The sequence below is a fragment of the Rhinopithecus bieti genome, unplaced genomic scaffold (genome assembly GCF_001698545.2).
Source record: "Rhinopithecus bieti isolate Rb0 unplaced genomic scaffold, ASM169854v2 scaffold_16601, whole genome shotgun sequence".
In the NCBI taxonomy this organism is placed as follows: Eukaryota; Metazoa; Chordata; class Mammalia; order Primates; family Cercopithecidae; genus Rhinopithecus; species Rhinopithecus bieti.
The window spans coordinates 586,926-602,529 of record NW_016808732.1 but is presented as its reverse complement, the minus strand read 5'-3'; the positions used below and the strand labels follow the sequence as shown (position 1 = coordinate 602,529).

The 15,604-nt window shown below is 41.3% G+C and overlaps 1 protein-coding gene across 2 annotated transcripts in view; it reads right to left on the bottom strand.

Moving 5' to 3' along the window:
- ATXN1 (ataxin 1) overlaps positions 1 to 15,604 on the bottom strand; it is a 461,092-nt gene that overhangs the window by 282,639 nt on the left and 162,849 nt on the right. For both annotated transcript variants that reach the window (XM_017887085.1, XM_017887086.1), the window contains one exon: positions 2,081 to 2,208. The gene's annotated coding sequence lies outside the window, so the exon portion shown is untranslated. The remainder of the gene's footprint in view (positions 1 to 2,080; positions 2,209 to 15,604) is intronic.

Here is a 15,604-nt window from a genome sequence, read left to right as displayed (position 1 = left end):
AAGAAGCAAAGTAATTTTGCAAGATTAGGATTATACTGTGGTTTATGCCAATACCTTACATTTGTTTACTTCTATATTGATCATTTTCTCAGATGATTAAATACTCCTGAAATAGGAGCTTTAACGATTTTAAACATTCATATATATTATTTGCAGCGACACCCAAGGGAGAAGGGTACTATTATTATCCGAATTTTACATGCAAAGTGACTTGCCCAATGTCACACTTCGAAAAAACAGCAGAGCTGGAATTTGAGCCCAGGCAGCCTGAAGCTTGCAGTCTTATCTACTGTGAGCTACAGCTTTTCCATCATATGGCACTAACATAGTTATATTTAATCATGTTCCCGATATTGGACATATATATATACACACACACACACACACACACACATATACAGGCACATACATATTTTTAAACTAATGAGCAGTATAACTTCAGATACACGTCTAATAAAGATTTTTTTATTAAATACCTTTTACTCTTTTAAGAAATGAAACATTATGCTTTCCACTGAAAAATGATTGCTATCTAGTGATTTCATAGTTGTCTAAAAATACTTGGCCAGAAAGGAAGAACTTAAAATTCCCTAGGACCCTTCCACTCCTTCTGGATTTAATATTATTTCTGAAATGTCGAAATCTGGTAAGTTTCAAGGATGCTACTGTCTAATGGAGGAAGGTTCTACAAAACAGTACAATTTACTTACAAATGACCCCCCCACCCCAAAACCCAAAATACATGGAAACACCATTTTGCATAATCAGTCAGCAAAAACTCCTTTTGTTTTCAAAATTCCCAGCATTGGAAAATTGTATTAAGTAGACACTCTCATAAACTGCCTCTGGAAATACAAACTGGTATGACTTTACTGGAAAGTAATTTGGGAACAAGTTACCAAAAGCCATAAAACTTGAAAACTCTTACATTTACCAGTGTGCTGCTAAGAAATTAGCCTAAGGAAATAATTTGTAATGGGAACAAACACAGAGCTATAAGAATATTTTTGGCACCATTAAAGCAATAAAATGGCTGGGCATGGTGGCTCACGCCTGTAATCCCAGCACTTTGGGAGGCTGAAGTGGGAGGACTGCTTGAGGTCACGAGTTTGAGACCAGCCTGGGCAACATGGCAAAGCCCCTTCACTATAAAAAAAAAAAAAAAAAAAAAAAGTTAGCCAGGTGTGGTGGCATGCACCTGTAATCCCAGCTATTAATACTTGGGAGGCTGAGGTGGGAGGGTCACTTGAGCCCTGGAGGCAGAGGTTGCAGTGAGCCAAAATCATGCCACTGCACTCCAGCCTGGGTGACAGAGTGAGACCCTATCCAAGAAAATAAAAAGGCAAAAAATTAGAAACGACTAACTGTTCAGTTAGAAGAGATATAAATTAAATAAATTTTAGAATATTGATCGAGACCATCCTGGCTAACACGGTGAAACCCCGTCTCTACTAAAAATACAAAAAACTAGCCGGGCGAGGCGGCGGCGCCTGTAGTCCCAGCTACTCGGGAGGCTGAGGCAGGAGAATGGTGTGAACCCGGGAGGCGGAGCTTGCAGTGAGCTGAGATCTGGCCACTGCACTCCAGCCTGGGTGACAGAGCGAGACTCCGTCTCAAAAAAAAAAAAAAGAATATTTACTCAATGGTATACTATACAATCATTAATAATTACACTGTAGAAAAATATCTGTTGCTATGAAAGATGTTCAGAATTATGTTGTTAAGAGGAACAATACTCTTAATAATCTCTACTACTTCTACAATCTCTACTACCATTTGATGTTCGTCTTTCCAAGTGAATTTATAAACACTGCCTTCAGAATTAGCAGCAATGCCTTGTCATCTATCCTAACTAGTAACCTCAAAATAAGTAGAAGTTACTTCCTTTCCCACAAAAAAGCAAGGGTTCCATTTTTATAAAAGAGATAGTAGGGAGAAATGGGGTCTACGTGAATAGATACATGTTTATGTTGTGTGTGTATGTTTGTGTAACCAGATATGTATATACCCCTACCACTATCTTGAGGACTTTACAACTCAGTGATAATTATTTTCCTTTAAAGATTTTGGAGATGTTTACCTGTACCATGTGCTTTCATCACAATGGAGAAGCATAAGCTATCAGTTCCTTGCAGCGGATCTTTTCACGAAGATTTTGCTTGAGTAGAAAGGGTGGCAGTAGAGAATCTCAATGTAAAATGCCTAGACCTGTAATTATAAAAACAATATTCCCACTGAGTTAGGCAGCTTCTGTGGTCTTCATTCACATTTGCTGATGTCACAGAAACGGGAAACATCATACTGCATAATCTCTCTCATATACACATGCACACGCACAAGCGTGCGCGCGCGCGCACACACACACACACACAAGATTTTTAAATCACAATGTCAAAAACTCAGCAGGCAGAGACACAGCAGGTTCCTATCCCCAGAGATGAGTGGGTTCTGGCCAGGGGATGCTTCCCACCCCATCTCCTCACCTTAGGGACACCACTATCAAAATAACCCTGTTCCTGTCCCTCCTTCTCTGCTTAATGATTCTAAGATTTCTAAGAAATAAAAAGCAGTCAGTTCTTCACAGAAAATGTCAGAAACAATGCTGAATTTGATGCTCTCTTTCTCTAAGACTCCTTCTAGCCACAAAATTATGCAAATTCAGTGCATGTATTTACCATTCTGGCCTGACTTTCACTTTTGAAACTACACATGCCTCTTTGTTAATAACTCAGTTAAGACATGGTATCAGTGATGGCCAAGGTCATCACGAACATTGATTAAACATTTACTATGTTCTGGGCCCTGGGCTAAGGGTTTTACACACATTGCCCCACTCCATTGCAGTCTGTGAGGTGGCCAGGAATCTTGATTACCTCTGCATTATTGACAAGAAAACTGAGAGTAAATACAGCCAATAGATGTTAAAGCCAGTACTTAAGCCAACCATTCACAGAGGTCATGCTTAGGATTCTAGTACTATGCCATCTCTTCAAAGCTGATCTTGCTATCAACACTTTTGTAGTTAGTATTAAAACATACCGGGGTGGGGCGTGGTGGCTCACGCCTGTAATCCCAGTACTTTGGGAGGCTGAGGTGGGTGGATCACGAGGTCAGGAGATTGAGACCATCCTGGCCAATATGGTGAAATCCCATCTCTACTAAAAATACAAAACTTAGCCAGGCATGGGGGTGCACGCCTGTAATCCCAGCTACTGGGGAGTCTGAGGCAGGAGAATCACTAGAACCGGGAGGCGGAGTTTGCAGTGAGCTGAGATCACGCCACTGCACTCCAGCCTGGTGACAGAACAAAACTCTGTCTTTAAAAAAAAAAAAGGTATCAAATGAATATCACCTCATTTTCCCCAGAGGGTTATGTCACCTAAGTCTTAAAATTACTATTATTTGTTTTGGCTTTGGCTGTACTTTGATTTTATTTCCCAAGCTCAACTAAAACCAACATGTTCATATTTCAATTGAGTGTAAGTTGATGGTTATTTTAGTAAATTAAAAATGCTAAGTAATCCCAAATCCAGATGCCAACACACTAAGCAGAAACCTAAAATCCACGTCCTGCCTAAGTGGCTACATTTCATTAGAAACAAGTCAGATGATAACATCAAAAGGCATGTGTGAATTCCAAAGTAAAGATACAAAAATGAAGAGAGGAATTTCTATAGCTAATACAGTCATATCTTAAAAAAATACTTAAACATGCTTACCTGTTTACAAAGTCTACATAGTAATACAGATCTTAGAATCACTGCAACACAAAATGGATATGAGCATATCAAAAAATCAACAAAATTATGTATGGGTCCCACAATAACTCTCCTTTTGTATATGCGTAGGCATTTTTTTGCACTGTCTTGGTTATGCCTCTGCCTTTGCATATGACACTCCCTTTGATTAACAGGCCTTGCCCCTCCTTGCCATGTAGAAAATTCCTACTCATTTTTCAGCTGGACGTGGTGTCTCACGCCTGTAAATCCAGCACTTTGGGAGGCCAAGGTGGGAGGATCAACTGAGGTCAGGAGTTCAAGACCAGCCTGGCCAACATGGTGAAATCCCGTCTCTACTAAAAAAAAAAAAAAAAAAAAAAAACACTAGCCCGGCATGGCAGTGGGCGCCTATAGTCCCAGCTACTCATGAGACTGAGGCAGGAGAATCGCTTGAACCCGGGAGGCAGAGGTTGCAGTGAGCCAAGATTGTGCCATTGCACTACAGCCTGGGCGTCAACAATGGAACTCTGTCTTAAAAAAAAAAAAAGAAAAGAAAAGAAAATTCCTACTGATTTTTCAAGGCCAACCTTGAGCTTAAATTCTACTGTGATGTCATCCCCATCTATCCCCTAACGTTTTCTGGAAATCTAAGCAGAATAGATTCTGCTCTCCCCCATGTTCCCTAGCTCAGCGATGGCACCAACATCACTCTGACGTCTTCCTCTCCCAAATTATGCCCCATATTCATCCATGCAGCCATACTCCTCAACTCCCTCCGCTCCTCCTCTGCACCATGCTGGCTTATCTGGACTCTTTCTTTCCCTGGCCCCCTAACTTGTCTCCCCATGTCCACCCTGCCACCCCACTGCCTTCCTTAGTTCCTGCCTAAGGCACTGCAGTGGCTTTCCATTTCTAAACATGGCCCCAAAAACCTGGTGTGGTCCAGCCCCTGCATTCTCTTCCAACTTGCACTACAGCTTGGTTGGCTTTCTTTCAATTCCTTAAAAGGACCTTGCTTTCCCAGGCCTTAAAGCCTTTGCACATGACTTCCTCCTTGCTAAGACTTCTCCTCAAATCACCCACCCCTTCTATCAAACGACCTTGTATTCTTTTCTCCTTCAGCTCTCAGCTCAGTCCTCTTCTCAAGGGAGCCTTCCTGACTTCCCCAGCCTGGTCACTACCTCCTGTGACACACTCGTATGGAATGACCCTCCCTGGTTATAGTCGTCATTTTGTAATTTTTACATTTTTGGTTGATTCATTGATTAATGCTTGTTTTCCCCCACGAATCAATAAACTCCAGAAAGGGAGAACTGTGTCCACTCTCACCCCTCCTTTCATCTTCGGGATTCAACGGAGAGCTTTGCACATTACAGGCACTCAGTAAAATCTGCTGAGTGAATAAATGAGCCAAAGAAGGAGGGAGGGAGAAAGGGAGGGAGGAAGGTGGGAAGAAAGGATGGTCATCCCTTAATCATACTGATTTACCTAGTGTTGATTGGATTCATTTGTAGATCATTTTCCAGCACACAGAGTATGACATCTACATTCCTTTGGATAACATGCAAGGCTCCTTGAGCTCTGACCCCAGCCAGGCGGGTCTCTCCTCTCGCTGCACTTGACCCTCAGCACCTCCAAGTCCCTCCCTGTACCTCCCTGACCCCAACTTGTTTCCCTCATCTCCACACCCCTCTCTCTTCAGTACCCCCCACACATCTTTTCAAACTCACTCAGTCTTCAAGTCTCAGGGCTGGGGCCACTTTTCTGTGAAGAATTCCCTGACACCTTCTGGGAAGCGGGGGCCCTTTTCCTTCATTTTTCTACAACCCCTGTACGTATCCCTATTAAAACAATTATATTTTCCTGTACTTGTTCCTTAACCAAGTCCATCTCTCCCACTACAACCTAAGTCCCTTAAAGGCAAGAAAGAGGTATCCCCTCATGACAGTACCCCAGAGTTTCGTACAGCAGCCTGGCACATAAATTGTTAATAAATATTGGTTGAATTAACAAAATGAATAAATAATATGTGTATACACACACACGTATTATATATCTACATTTATATATTATATATATACACTTATATATTATATATACATCACACACATACACACGTTTCATACTGCAAAGTTCCAGAGCTGGGCATTTGAAATATACGATTAATAGAGAATATTATCATGAAGTGTGGTAAGGCATAATGATAACAAATTCATCTGTGAAACGGGCTAATAACACCTACCTCACAGGGTTGTGATGAGAGTTAACTAAGCTACATAAGTAAAATGTTTAGCACAGAACTCAGTATACTGGAAGCACTCCATAAATATTAATTGTACAGCCATTATCACTATCATTATTGTTAGGGCAACTAAGCTGAATTTACAACTCATGGGTAAAATGCAGCAGTTTTATTTGCCAGCATTTTTCATATTAAAGAATTAATTAGCATTAGCACCTGTGTAAGGACATAAAATGGCTAGAAAGGAGCTCAGAAAATCAAGGATAAAGAAGAGTCTTATTCGTTACAGCTGAAGGACAAAGGATTGTTTCACTAATCTGTGATATATGTGTGGAGGTACCAAAGCATCAACAGCAAAGCATTTCTGTACAAAAATTATCTATGAAATCTAAATGACAGAAACAACACACATTGCCATTCAAGTGCTGTAAACATTCAGCTGACATAATTATACTTACTATAAACTATTTCTTTTGCTAAAAAAAACAAGTTAGAGATACATATTCATCCACTTCTGTTAATTACTGGACAGAGTAATGTGACTTCATAAATAAATACTAAGGATTTGACTAATGAATATGCCATAAGATGTCTGAATTAATAGCAAGTACGTTTCATATGTGGTCTATTAGATGCTATTCTAATTGCAGAAATTTAATGAAATAGACTGCAAATAGGAAAACAGAGGCAACAGTATTTTGCAAGGCATTTTGGGAAAAAAAAAAATGAATTGTTTACAAATGCTACCAGTACGTAGTTGAACAGAATGAACTGGTAATAGTTATTTTACGAAGCAACTTATAATTCTGCCCTATGTTGCTTTTCTCTTGCATATTGGCCAAATTTAAATAATGTATATTAGTGTTTTCTATATTAAGTTATACTGAAATATAAAGTACTATCATTATTACATTTTGAGATTTCTGTTCTCGATTCCATTTATCACTGATAAAAGATAAAACCCCAGAGCAAATCATATTTCTGATTGAGGCTTTTCCTCAGAGATACTAGAGTTATAGGGGAAGTATAAAAATACTAAATTCATAACATTCTTTTTTTTTCTTTTTTTGAGACAAGTTCTCATTCCGTTTCCCAGGTTGGAATGCAGTGGTGTGATGACAGCTCACTTCAGCCTCAACCTCTTCGGCTCAGTGATCCTCCCACCTCAGCCTCCTGAGTAGCTGAGACTACAGGCACATGCCACCATGCCTAATTTTTATTTTTATTTTTTTTGAGGTGTAGTTTCACTCTTGTTGCCCAGGCTGGGGTGCAATGGTGCGATCTCTGCTCACCGTAACCTCCGCCTCCCGGGTTCAAGCGATTCTCCTGCCTCAGCCTCCCAAGTAGCTGGGATTACAAGCATGTGCCACCATGCCCGGCTAATTTTGTATTTTTAGTAGAGATGGGGTTTCTCCATGTTGGTCATGCTCGTCTCGAACTCCCGACCTCAGGTGATCCGCCCACCTTGGCCTCCCAAAGTGCTGGGATTACAGGCGTGAGCCACTGCACCTATTTTTTTAATTTTTTAGTAGAGACAGGGTCTTGCTGTGTTGCCCAGGCTGTACTCAAACTACTGGTCTTTAGCAATCTTCCCACCTAAGCCTCCCAAAGTGCTGGGGCTACAGGTGTGAACTACTGTGCCCAGCTGTAACCTATCCATTTACCAAGAACATATTAAACTCCTTTTAAATTGAATTATGATTCTATTCCCTGGCCACAGCTACTGACCAGTTTACCGTAAGTATATGGTTCTTTGCAACATAATTAAAATGAGACGGTAGAATAGACAAAGCCAAAAAAGTCTTAATTTGATCATTTTTATTCAAATTCACTATTAATTTCATTATCATGATGCTTATGTTTGTGTCATAACATCTGATGGAATATTAGTAATATAAGGCAAAATTTTCATTCGTTATGCTGGTCCTTCAATCAGGGATGTCCTCACTCATTCAAGCATTGCTCTTCCTTTAACATTCAGCTCGATGTCACTTCCTTTGTGACATGCTCCCACACATATTGTATTTTTCCTGCTGTGTAATGATCTGTCTCCCTTTCCAGACTATGAGCTCCTTAGGGGATCCAACGAGGTCTTTTTATTTTTCGTAACAACTTGCACAGTTCTTTGCACAGAATATACACTCAGTAAATACTGGTTTGATGTGTGGGTGATTACACACACTTTGACTATGGTAAAAAGGCCACTAATTGTGATTTCAAGTTAAAGGTTAAAGCCAAAAAAAAAAATCCATTTTTTAGTGAAATGAAACTCTTAGCGTTTTCACTTCCAGATGCATCAGCATTACATAAAAGATGTTGAAACTATTTTAAAAAATAGTCATGCTGCACATTTTCCTGTCTGAGAATTAGTCTGAAAATACCAAATTCCCCAGGGGCCCCTGGGTGTTCTAAAGACAAATGTTCAGTTAGGTATTGATTCCATGTACTCATTTAATGGAAATCCGGAGTAAGACTCAACCTCCCCACCACCAGCCTGTCACTCATTATTCTGCTCAGCTGTTGCAGAATAAGCCACAATTCCCGAGAGAACTCTGCCCACCCCACCCAGTACTGGCCAGCACTTCAGTGATGAATCCCAGCAGCAGAGAATTTCAGTACTCAAAGCAGCAGAACATCAGTCCCAACTTACATTTTCCACTTCCACTGTCATTCTTATTCCCACATGGGCTTATTTCTCACATACCCGCCTTTAATTTTTCAAGACTGAACCTTTGAGCCGGTGACAGTGTGCCTGGCTGCTTAACATATTACATCATCACGCACATGCGGGACTCCTGCCTCACTTCAGAAGGCCAAGTGCTGCTAAGAAGAGAATGGTGGGCAGCAAACGAACAGGTTTCTCATAATATCCCACCCAGGCCCACAGTCAGAAGTATTAGTGACTGTTGGGACAATGAATATGGGTTTTCCAAGAGGTCACCAAACCTTTATTTGATGGATTTTCTTTCCTCCACGCCCCAAGATTTTCTAGGCTTTTGGTAGGAAGCGCTATACAGAAAGCTCCCACATCTCCTAGCTGATTCTGTGTCTGGAGTTGGTTACTTCTGGTGGGTTCCTGGTCTCGCTGACTTCAAGAATGGAGCTGCGGACCTTCTCCGTGAGTGTTACAGCTCTGAAAGATGGCATGGACTCAAAGAGTGAGCAGCAGCAAAATTTATTGTGAAAAGCTAAAGAACAAAGCTTCCACAGCTGGAAGAGAACCTGACAGGTTAGGTTGCCGCTGGTGGCTGCTGCGGGAGGGGTGGGGGGTGGGGGCAGCTTTTATTCCCTTATTTGTCCCCTCCCAGTTTCTGTCCTATCAGAATGCCCTTTTCTCAATCCTCCCCATGATTGGTTACTTCTACAATCCTGCTGAATGGTCCATTTTGCTGAGCACTGATTGGTCCACTTTACAGAGCGCTGGATTGGTCCATTTTACAGAGTGCTGATTGGTACATTTTACAAATCTCTTGCTAGCTACAGAGCACTGATTGGTGCATTTTACAGAGCACCNTTTTATTCCCTTATTTGTCCCCTCCCAGTTTCTGTCCTATCAGAATGCCCTTTTCTCAATCCTCCCCATGATTGGTTACTTCTACAATCCTGCTGAATGGTCCATTTTGCTGAGCACTGATTGGTCCACTTTACAGAGCGCTGGATTGGTCCATTTTACAGAGTGCTGATTGGTACATTTTACAAATCTCTTGCTAGCTACAGAGCACTGATTGGTGCATTTTTACAGAGCACCGATTGGTGCATTTTACAAACCTCTTGCTAGCTACAGAGCACTGACTGGTGCATTTTTACAGAGCACTGATTGGTGCATTTTACACACCTCTTGCTAGCTGCAGAAAACTGATTGGTGCATTTTACAATCCTCTTGCTAAGACAGAAAAGTTCTCCAAGTCCCCACTGGACCCAGGAAGTCCAGCTGGTTTCACCTCTCAGTTCGACTCAGTAGTTACTGTCAGCCTCCCACTAAAACCTCCGCCACTCAAGGAGTGACACTGTCAGAAGCAGACCTTCTAATTACTCCTGTATGATCTCAAGCCCCCTCCCTGGGGACTACGAAAAGAGACTGTTAGGAAATAGAGATGGAAAAAACAAGCAATAATTCTGACTTATGCTATCACTTTAAAAATATTTCTATCATGCAATGTTTGTAACCTACAAAAGAAAGCATTAACATGTACATAACCTGTGAAGCATAATAATAAAATGAACACCCACACACCAACCACCCTATGTGAGAACTAGACATTTAGGGGTATTTTGATGCATCTACCTGTTTGCTATTTCCCTAAGCCATCCTCCTGCCTTCTCTCCAGGGGTAACCACTATCTTAAATTTTCTATCTATCACTCTCTAAAATACATGGTTTAATTGTGCTTGATTTTAAACTTTATAATACTATCATACTGTATATAGTCTTCTGTGACTAGTTTTTTTCACACAATATTGTTTCTAAGATTTAGCCATGTTGTTGCAGGTAGTTACCATAGTTCCTTCACATTCACTGCTGTATAATATTCCATTCTGTGAAGAAAAAAAATTATATATATGTATGTATGTACGTGTGTATGTGTGTGTGTATATATATATATAAAGGTTCTCAATAGACATATATATTAGTCTGGAGAGATAGAAGCTAATACATATATTACTACAATTATTATACATATTAGTCTAATTATTACATATTAGACTAATATATGTCTATAGAGATAGAAGCTAATATACATATTAGTCAAATTATACATATTAGTTTAATTATTATATATTAGACTAACATATATTAGTCTACAGGGATAGAAACTAATATATATTAATCTAATTAATATACATATTAGTCTAACGGTTATATATTAGACTAATATACATATATGTTTATGGATGACCTTTAAAGTGCTTTCAGCTTCCTTTTTTTTTTCTATTGGAAACAATGCTGTGTCCATTAGGAACAATATCCATCCGCATAAGTTTCCCTGGGTTATTGCCTAGGAATGGGTCTATGAATATTTGCTGTTACACAATAGTGCCAAATTCTTTTCCAAAATGACTACATCAACCTACACTCTCACCAGCAGTGCACCCCACCATTTTTAAAAACTGATAAACCATTTTAGAATCAAGAAAGAGATCTATTTGTGCTAAAGTTGGTGTTTCTACTTTACAGGCTGATATTCCTTTTTAAAAAATTTTTTTTGAAACGGAGTCTCACTCTGTCACCAGGCTGGAGTTCTGTGGCACAATCCTGGCTCGCTGCAGCCTCCACCTCCTGGGTTCAAGTGATTCTCCTGCCTCAGCCTCCCAAGTATCTGGGACCGTAGGTGCGCAACATCACCCCCACCTAATTTTTGTATTTTTAGTAGAGATGAGGTTTCACCATGTTGGCCAGGATGGTCTGGATATCTTGACCTCGTGATCCGCCTGCCTCGGCCTCCCAAAGTGCTGGGATTACAGGTGTGAGCCACGGTGCCCGGCCTATAGGCTCGAATTCTAAATATCCATAAAGAAATAAGCATCCTGTCCCTCTCTCACACATTGGTGAGTTTATACTTTGTTCAGCACTAAGCATAACAAACAAGAGTTATTTCCTAAGATGATGGTTACTTTACCATCTTCAAACATGGCATTAACTAATGACTTAGATTGGACTAAGGGTTAATAATTTGAAGACTCCCCATGACCTAGTCATTCAATTCTTAAGGTGGGTACCAAAAGTATACAAAAATGCCCTAGTGTACATGAAGTGCCAGGGGCCAAAACCACCCACTTAGAACAGGAAATCACGTACAAATGTAAGTACCTCAAGCTTGTGAAATTGAGAGACTTCTTTATTTCCTTCACTATTAGAAGCAGAGGAAGAGAGGGCTGAAATAGATGGGGGGAAGACTTAGCTTTTATTTTAAAATAGCAAAATCGAAAAACTTTGTAATTAGATTTTGCCAGACTTAGGCTTAAAGGAAAATGATTCTTTCCTCTCCAAAAGACTAAGGTCAGAGCTTAAGACTCTTAAATCTTCAGTACTGGCTCAAAAGGTGAGCTACGAATTGGCCAGTTCTTCATCATCCTCCTACATATACCTATAGATCTGTCTGGGCATGAGTATAGAATTGGCAAATACAGGGAAGAGGCAACAATAAAATGGACAGAATGTGGTATTGTTCAGATGTTAAGAAGTAGCAGGAAAACACCACCGCTGATGCTGAAATTAATCTGGAGGGGAACTAATCTACCTTCTTTAACACAAGTAGTGGAGAACAGGGCAATAGTCTGTGAAACATGGTCAGTGTGTTCTTTCTCCATTATGGTCTCTTTCTTACTGGTTAACTCCAAAAAGCAAGGACATGGCTGAAAGGCAGGCAGTGAGGAGAAAGGGAGGAATGAGAGGCTTTCACCTGTTACAAAGGATGTCTCTGGAAAATGGAATGTTGACACAAAGTAAAACAAGCAAAATATGCTATTAGTGCCTGTTAAGTAACCTTTTTGAGATTTTTTTGGTGACTATCAGTGAAGTCTTATGCCTCTTATTAAATTCTCACACTGTTTTAATTAAGTAGGGCCTTATTTTAATCACACTGGTGGTGCCTTCTCGTTTTAAGCTAGTGAGCTGGAACCCAGCCAGGCAGTGTTAAAAAGGAGTGAGAGATTGTCCTTCTTCATCAGCGAAGCTTTTGGAGCCCTCTTTTTTGTTGTTTTTCATTTTTTTAGAGACTGAATCTCACTCTGTCACCCAGGCTATGCAATGGCACAATCATAGCTCACTGCAGCCTCTAACTCCTGGGCTCAAGCAATCCTCCTGCCTCAGCCTCCAGAGGAGCCGGGACTACAGGTGCACACCTCCATGCTTGGCTAATTTTTACTTATTTTTTGTAAAGACAAGGTCTCTATCTTGCCATGGCTGATCCTGAACCCCTGGCCTCAAGCAATCCTCTCATCTTGGCCTCCCTAAGTGCTGGATAACAGGTGTGGCCACCATGCCCAGACTCAGACCTCCTTTTCTCTCCTATCCAAAGCCTGGTAAACAAAGTGAGCTGATTTGCACATCTAAAATCGGGTGCTGGATGCCTGCAAATACGATAGGGAAATATGTATTTGGAACCTCAGGTGAAACCCCAGCAAAAACATTAAAATCATCACATTTTAAAGGAACCCTTTGTAATGCTGATATGTAAAGATCCCATTAAAACATAGTCATTCTCCACAACTACAAAATCTTTTATTTAAAATGACTTTGGATTCCTATGTTATGTTAAAAGTGTGTTGGGCATTTTATGCAGTGACTTAAATTATCCTTTCAGGAGAAATACTGTACTTCATTGTAAGTCCTTAATGAGGGACTAATTAGTCCTTCCCCTCCACTTTAAATTCCTCTGGGAAATGAGGTCAGAATCCACTTCCCACCCAAAGCACCTCATGGAGGCTGCATCAAATACTACAGCAGCATTTATCAAAGGGGGGCCCTTTCCAAAGGCAAGATCGGTATAAGAAGAAATCTTCATCAAGGGCCATGGCTTCCACCAACAGGCACAGAACACAAAGAAGCTCAACATTTATTATAAAATCAGGCACAGGAGCTGTTGAAACAAGCTGAAGCACCCACCCACATATTCATCTCAGCAACTCTCTCCTTTACCTACTGCCACAGGGACAGCCTTCCTGCTCCCTGACTGGGTGTTTCGCTGGCTGTGCACTCACCTGCAGGGCGCAGGGTGCCCCACCTGCATCCCCCTCCTGCTCCATCTGCCTCATGCACTCAGAGGGGAGTGCCACTGCTCTGGGTCACCAGCCTGCTCTGGCTCTGCCACAGTCTCCCAGAGGCTTAAGCTCCTACTCCTTCTACTGGAAGGATGGCGAGCAAATTAGAGGTTATAAACACCTCCGGTGGAAGGAGGAGAATTCCTTTGGGCTTTGTAAGGGAACTTCGTCAGTCGCAAGAATCTCCGGGATATAAGACGTAGGTACATGCTCACCCTTGCCCCTCCTTGTCCCTGTCGGGCATGTGTGGACCACACCTTTTTCTGGCCACAATTATGGCAGAAATGCCCATCCAGGAAAATGCTGCTTCACATATTCAAAGAATGCCTCACCTGACAGGGGTGCCCTCTCTCACCACCCCTATTCAACATAGTGTTGGAAGTTCTGGCCAGGGCAGTCAGGCAGGAGAAAGAAATAAAGGATATTCAATTAGGAAAAGAAGAAGTCACATTGTCCCTGTTTGCAGATGGCATGATTGTATATTTAGAAAACCCCATCGTCTCAGCCCAAAACCTCCTTAAGCTGATAAGCAACTTCAGCAAAGTCTCAGGATACAAAATCAATGTGCAAAAATCACAAGCATTCTTATACACCAATAACAGACAAACAGAGAGCCAAATCATAAGTGAACTCCCATTCACAATTGCTTAAAGAGAATAAAATACCTAGGAATCCAACTTACAAGGGATGTAAAGGACCTCTTCAAGGAGAACTACAAACCACTGCTCAACGAAATAAAAGAGGACACAAACAAATGGAAGAACATTCATGCTCAACCATTGTGGGAGACAGTGTGGTGATTCCTCAAGGAGCTAGAACTAGAAATACCATTTGACCCAGCCATCCCATTACTGGGCATATACCCAAAGGATTATAAATCATGCTGCTGTAAAGACACATGCACACGTATGTTTATTGCGACACTATTCACAATAGCAAAGACTTGGAACCAACCCAAATGTCCAACAAGGATAGACTGGATTAAGAAAATGTGGCACATATACACCATGCAATACCATGCAGCCATAAGAAAGGATGAGTTCATGTCCTTTGTAGGGACGTGGATGAAGCTGGAAACCATCATTCTCGGCAAACTATCACGAGGACAAAAAACTAAACACCGCATGTTCCCACTGATAAGTGGGAATTGAACAATGAGATCACTTGGACACAGGAAGGGGAACATCACACACCAGGGCCTGTTGTGGGGTGGGGGGAGGCGGGAGGGATAGCATTAGGAGATATACCTAATGTAAATAACGAGTTAATGGGTGCAGCACACCAACATGGCACATGTATACATATGTAACAAACCTGCACGTTGTACACATGTACCCTAGAATTTAAAGTATAATAATAATAATAATAATAAAAGAATTCCTCACATGGTTGAGAATACTGCTGGTCCTCAACAAGCAGCATAAATCTATTTCCTTTTTTTTTTTGAGACAGAGTCTTGCTCTGTCCCCCAGGCTGGAGTGCAGTAGCGCAATCTTGGCTCACTGCAGCCTCCGCCTCTCAGATTCTGGCGATTCTCCTGCCTCTGCCTCCAGGGTAGCTGGGCTTACAGGCACATGACACCACGCTTGGCTACTTTTTTGTACTTTCAGTCGAGACGGGGGGTTTCACCATGTTGGTCAGGCTGGTCTCGAACTCCTGACCTCAGGTGATCCACTCGCCTCGGCCTCCCAAAGTGCTGGGATTACAGGCATGAGCCACTGTGCTGGCCTAAAACTATTCTTGATGTAAGGAGAAGCATATTCCTAAATGTTAAATGCAGTGCTGCCAAATCCATGGCTCCTAGCATAGGCTAAAGTTTTATTAGGAGACCAGGAGTGCACACATCTCTGGCCAGGGACAGCAAAGAAAGGCAGATGAATTC